Raw genomic sequence first — 6,993 nt, 5'->3', positions numbered from 1 at the left:
GCTGATTCAAGAGATTTGGGCTTAGTCTAAAACTGGGCATTCCAAACTTAGCCTAAAAGAAGATGAAGGCATAATGAATTTAATCCAAGCTATTGATAGGGCTGATTTTGCTTAATTGGGCTTAATTTCCAACAATGGTGTGCATTAATAGCTGATTGACTTTTCTTCCTTAGGTGTGATTTCCTTGCCCATTTCAGTCTATTTTTTGGCATGGATGAGCTACTAATTTCAAACCAAATCAACCTAAATTTTAGGCTTCTATTATTTAGTCCTTTTTTATCTACTTCCTTTTTTTTTTTACTTTCAGACCAAATCATCCTTAATTTTAGGCTTCTATTATTTTGTCCTTTTTAGCTATGTTTTATAAATAGCATGCACTCATTGTAATCAAGGGAGGAATTATTGAATAAAAATCATAGAAAAACGTGAGGGTTGCTTCTTCTCTTGGTTCTTCACTGAACTTGTGAACTTATCAAGGATTCTTCCTTTTGGCGTTCAAATTTTATATCTTCGGTTCGTGATTCAATTATAATCACTGGGTCAAGGTTTGTTACTTTATACCTTTGGTTCACATTTCATTTATAGACATTGGGTCGGGTTTTCTATCAAAAATATGAATTTTAGCATTTTGTGGCAAGTATTCCAATATTGTTTGTTAGGTCTCAAAGCGTGTCAATTGACGTTCACATCAATTATTGTTGTTAAGTGAACTCCAAGTGAGATCTAAATACAATAAAATTTTATGTATTAGTTTATTTCAAATTTGTTAAGATCTATATAAATGATTTTTCTTTTAGATTTAAGATGAACAAATTTATACTTTTGTTGTTAGGCTTACTATTTTCCCCCCATATTTTAAATCAAATTGGTTTGGTATTGGGGTTTTTTTTTTTGTGTTTGAAAAGACTAAGATATTATCAAGATGATCATATTCAAATTCATTTAAATTGGGTTTAAAAAAATTTAGGTCTAGGGGGTTCAAAATTTATTTTAGGAGGGTCAAATAAAAAAACAAAAAAAATTATATATATATATATATATATATATAGGCTCGGCTCAATGGGTTCATTTGAACCCCTGAACTATACCTAGAGCCACCCATGATATGGAGAAATTATAAGGTCCACATGATGGATAAGTGATGTGGTCCACCATTTTACTAAAAGACTCTTATCTGTTTAAAATTGTTGAGTTAGAAAATTTTTTTAAACAAAAACTAGAGGATTGTATAATTTCTCTATGATATGGGAGATGTGATAAACCCATCTTGGCCCAATTAGGTTTCCCATTTGTGAGCCCGACACAACTACCCACATTGATCATTTAATTAATTTGTAACATTAAGAAAAATTAAAGTGATTAATTACAGGAACAACTCCTTACATGCCCCACATGCACTTCTTCCTCTCTTACTTTCTACCAATTCTCTTTTTGTGAGTGAGTGAAAAAATAACAGCTAATATTGCACTATCTTTCTCAATTTCCATCTTCTCTAATGATATCTAGGCTACCGATTAAGTATGACTTGATCTTGTACTATGCATGTAGCCAACAATTTTTGCTTAGGGACGAAAAATTTTAATATAAATATATATATATATATATATATATATATGATGATGCCGTAATATCACCAGTGAGCAACACAATCCACGCTCGCTCTCGCTAACAACCTGCAAGAAGAAAAAGTGATCTCGCCGTGGGCACCGGTGTGGTGTCGACCAAATACCCTCCGACGGTCAAATTAGAACTGTTCTCAACTCTAGAGTGTTAGAGAGGGTAAATTATGCGTACCTTGATTTGCGAGGGTATTGAAGCTTTTATAGTAGAAGAAAATCGGCTTCCCTTCCTTGGACTAGAAGTCTTTTCCTTATGGGACTCTTCCTTTAACAATCCCAAGCGTGATGGACAAGTATTTCCTTGTAGAGTGGGTTTTTTCATTAAAGCGGATGTTCTAGAATTATCTTTGTGCGAACATCCTGATTTTCCTAGGGTTCCCTCGGATTCCAAACGTGTACACCAAGTATTTTAAGTGACGCTAAGTCCTCGGCCCACGCTTAATATTGGCCCATGAGTCCGAATCCGTCAAGCCCAATGTTCCGCAATTTCTGACCCCTTCAGTTGCCCCCTTCACCCTATGGTCCGTCATGTTTTTAAGTGGTCGGATCATTAAGATGACGGTTAAATGTAACTGGGCATGACGATCAAGGATTGCTAATGGTGACGGTTAAAAACTTTGACGTTCCCAGATGGAACATATTGACGGATGAAGATTCATGAAGTTGATGGCTCCTTCAAGGGTACGATCCGTGGACGCGTGTTGCCAGGTTGTCACATTAATGAGGCTTGCCACGTGTCCTTCTTGGATTGGATGGTGTATCGGATCGAAGCGTCGCTTCGTCTTCCGTGCATTTCTCATATATATAGCGCACCTCTCTTCCCTCATTTCTAACATTTTCAGCAAGAAATCGTTGTCAGAGCGAAGTCGTCAGCCTTGTCAGAGCATTCCGTTGAGAATCTATACCCGTCAGCTATTTCATCTGTCAACTACTCTTTACACAGTGTTGTAAGTACTTCATTCTCATTTTTCATCATCATTTTTTTTTTAATGTTACATTTTGTGTCTACATTTTTGTTAGACCTACACACCCGTCAACAATTTTAGACCCGTCAGTCTTAGGTTTTATCGTCAATTTGTAGGAAATGTCTAGTGCATCAAGTAACCAGTCAGTGGTCCGTGATGGGACGGAATACGAGGAGGTATACCCGTCCGGTCATAAAGACCAAGAGAGTCCCGGCGAAGATAGGAGTCCGTCTGCTTCTTCTTCATCCTCAGCAGATGAGGATATGGAGATGGTTGAAGAAGAAGGTTCATCTAATGACGACGGGGATCAAGCACTGGGACCCGTCGATGGTGTTGGTGGACTTAGGGAGTTCATCATGCTACCAGAGTGGACGGTGCATAGAGTCACATCCATCATCAAGGAGAGACACTTCAGCACTTTTAGGACAAACTTCCAAATTCCAGATAACATTTCCATCCGTCTACCATACGTGTTGGAGAAGTGTTACTACGAAGGCGTAGAAGGTGTCGGAGTGTACGAGCAGATGCTGAAGGCAGGACTTCGGTTTCCGCTAAGTACACTTCATAGAGAACTCTTATATTATCTGGGACTGTCCGTCACCCAGATATCTCCAAACGCCTAGAGGGTCTTCATAGCGATGGAAATCCTCTATGGAGCAATGTCAGACGGACGTAGGAAGTTGACGGTTCGTGAATTCCTTCATTACTACCATCCAGATGAGATCGATAGATCAAGGGGGATGTACAGTTTTGCTAGTAGAAGCCCTTTGTTGAAGGTCATCTTTGAGACTCCCGACTCAAATAGAGACTGGAAGAGTCGTTACTTTTTTCTAGAGGGTAACACGTGGATGAACCGTTCTGGGGAGACGGAGTACATGCCTGTTGACACAACTTGGGGAGTAATACACCCTTCACGTATGCACCCGTCCGAATTTTATAATCCTTTTCATACCATCCATTATAATTTTTATAACTGTCTATTTCTCTACAGGTAGACGGCGCCCACAAGTTAGTCTTGAGGAATTTGGTTTTCTTGAAAGATTTTCCAGAAGACTAAGCCGGAAGAAAGGACTTGGGCCAAGTTAGTGAACCCAAAAACAAAACATTGGTATTGTGACGGTCCCGAACCTACCCGTGAAGCCATTATATACAACGAAAGAGTCCACAGACGTAAGTCCGTCAACTTTTACTTTTCGAAAGTAGTTTTTAATTTATGTAGATAGCTTTATCCATCCTGTATTACAGAAATGGACGACGCAAAGAGAGGGGCACTGATAAAATCGCTGGCCGTCAAACAAAAGGAGACGAGCGAAGTTGTGGTTCCCAAGGGGTTGGGGTCATCGGCGAAGAGGAAGCAGCCGCCCAAGTCTGACCGTCCACATAAGCAGCAGAAGGTTCCTCTGGAACCCATTGTGGGCTTGATGGCTGAGGGAGCGAAGACCGTCACCCCAACAAAACATGGGTCCGGCAAGGGCTTAATGAAGGCCCCGTCCACCAGCCAGGAGAAACCTCCACCTCTTCTCCGTGATGACTCAAAATTCTCCTTGGAGAAACTTTCGTCCATAATTTCCACGGAGGATTACGAGGACCTGGGTAATCATTCGACGGAGGCAATGGGGGAGACGGGTCTGTTTGCTGTTGCACAGGTAACTTTTATCCGTCCCTTTATGTCCGTCCACATTTTTTAGCCTTCTGTTTAACACTTTTAACTTGTTTATTCCAGTCCTTGGTTATGATGAAGGGCCTAATGGACCGGTGCCTAAACCGTGAGGTGACTCTGGACCGTGTACGAGCAAAAGCAGAGCAGACGAAGGACGAACTCGGTTAACTTCATAAGTGGAAGTCTACTATGGAGAAGAAGTTCGACCTGTCAGAGAAGACTAGGAAGGAGCTTGAGAAGAGGACGGAGGAAGCTGGGAAGGCCTTGGAGGCAAAAGACGAGGAGATAAAGGACTTGAAGGAAAAGCTCCGTCAAGCCAAAAAGGATGCTGCCAGTGAATACCGAGACTCCGAGGCTTTGTTGAAAGAGCTGGGGGTTCGTTCCTTCAAGGCTTCGACGATGCACTCCGTCAGCTTAAAAAAGCCTACCCTGACCTGGATTTGTCAACGATAAACGTCAATGATCAAGATCAGACGTCTGTTCTGCCCGCCGCTTCAGAGAATACGGACGACCTTTTTGGCGATGATGCGGTTCAGGGTGACGGAGAATCAGTCCCGTCGAAGGATGCCCAAGTTGCCGACCCAAATAAAGTAGCCTGATATTACTTGTCTTTTTGTAATTTATTTTAAGAACAATCCGTCCTCTTTTTTTGTATTAAACTCTTGCCCCCTGGGCTTTTTATTCGCTTATTAATGTTATACTTTATTTTTATGCTTTCTATTTTTGTTTGGAACTTGATTAAAAATCCGTCCTCCTCATGAAGGAGAGATTCTGAGAAAATACTCGTCTATCCTAGTGTACTTCTAGCCAACGTTCACTTCGTCCACAGTGAGGAGTTTATTATTTTAGTGTTGATTGATCCGTCCATTTGGATGATCTGTCTACCTTGAAGACAGGTATGATCCGTCAACTTTCCAAAATCTTGGTAGTCCGTCCACTTTTGGACTTTGTAATTTTGTTCACCGTTTTGGTGATCCGTCCACTTTGTGGACAGTTTTTCCATCACGTTAGTGATCCGTCCACTTTAAGGATAGTTTTTCATCACCTTAGTGATCCGTCCACTTTGTGGACTTGTAATTATGTTCACCGTTTTGGTGATCCGTCCACTTTGAGGACAGTTATTCGTCACCTTAGTGACCCGTCCACTTTGTGGACTTGTAATTATGTTCACCATTTTGGTGATCCGTTCACTTTGAGGACAGTTATTCGTCACCTTAGTGACCCGTCCACTTTGTGGACTTGTAATTTCACCGTTTTGGTGATCCGTCCACTTTGAGGACAGTTTTTCATCACCTTAGTGATCCGTCCATTTTGTGGACTTGTAATTATGTTCACTGTTTTGGTGATCCGTCCACTTTGAGGACAGTTTTTCATCACCTTAGTGATCCGTCCATTTTGTGGATTTTGTTGCCTGTATTATACATTCGTAATAAACATCCATGTGAAAAATCAAAGTCGTGTCTGAATATTCTTCTTTAAAGAAAATGCGTTTGTAGAAAAAGTACCTGCCTCCTTGGGCTTAAAAAGGCACAAAAAGATTGTAGCAAAAGTAAAAAGGAAAAACTAATAAATTGTAGCTAATAGAATAGAATAAAATAAATTTTGGAAATCGCCGGATCCCCATATTTTCCTCTACTGGTAGTATTTTCGAAGATGCTCCGTGTTTCAAGGGTGCTGTAGCTTTCGTCCGTCCATCGTTTCGAGGTGATAGGTTCCCTTCCTTCGCCATGATGCGATCCTGTAGGGTCCTTCCCAGTTGGGGCCGAGTTTTCCTTGCGAAGGATCTCTTGCGGTACCCATTACTTTCCGTAATACGAGGTCCCCGACTTGGAAATCCCTGTGCCTCACTTTGTTGTTGTAGTATTTCGCCATGAGATCCTGATAGCGCGCCAACCTCTGTTCTGCTGTTGCCCTAACTTCGTCCAGCAGATCAAGCTGGAGGCGCATACCCATTTTGTTCGTATCCTCGTCGTAGCTCTCCACCCGGTAACTCGTGAGCCCCACTTCTGCGGGAATGACAGCTTCGGTTCCATATGCGAGTCGGAATGGGGTTTCTCCAGTAAGTGTTCTTACTGTGGTCCGGTATGCCCATAGGACGCTTGGTAGTTCTTCTGGCCAGATACCCTTTGCCCCCTCGAGACAGGTCTTGATTATTTTGAGCAGGGACCTGTTCGTGACCTCAACTTGCCCGTTTGCCTGTGGGTGTGCGGGTGATGAGTAGTGGTTCTTGATCCCTAACTCCGCGCAGAAGTCTCTGAACATGCTGTTGTCGAACTGCTTTCCGTTATCAGAGACCAGTACCTTGGGTATCTTGTACCTGCGTATGATATTTCTCCAGACAAAGCTTCGGATGTTTTTCTCCATGATGGTGGCTAAAGCTTCTGCCTCGACCCACTTAGTGAAGTAGTCTATGCCAACGACCAAGAATTTCAGCTGCCGGATAGCCGTCAGAAACGGACCCATAATATCAAGTCCCCATTGTGCGAACGGTCACGGAGCCGTCATAGGTGTCAGCTCTTCGGACGGCTGCCGTATGAGATTGCTGAACCTTTGGCATTTGTCGCAAGACTGGACATAAACTTGCGCATCCTTCATCATTGTAGGCCAGTAGTATCTTGCTCAGATCAGCTTGTGTACCAGTGATCGTGCGCCTGAGTGGTTTCCACAGATACCCTCGTGTACTTCTTTCATCACATAGTCTACTTCTTCTTGGCACAAACACCTTAGGTACGGTCGAGAGAAACCCCTT

This window comes from Quercus lobata, chromosome 7 (assembly GCF_001633185.2).
Source record: "Quercus lobata isolate SW786 chromosome 7, ValleyOak3.0 Primary Assembly, whole genome shotgun sequence".
In the NCBI taxonomy this organism is placed as follows: domain Eukaryota; kingdom Viridiplantae; phylum Streptophyta; class Magnoliopsida; order Fagales; family Fagaceae; genus Quercus; species Quercus lobata.
The sequence above is the reverse complement of the archived record's forward strand: the minus strand, read 5'-3'. Positions refer to the sequence as shown.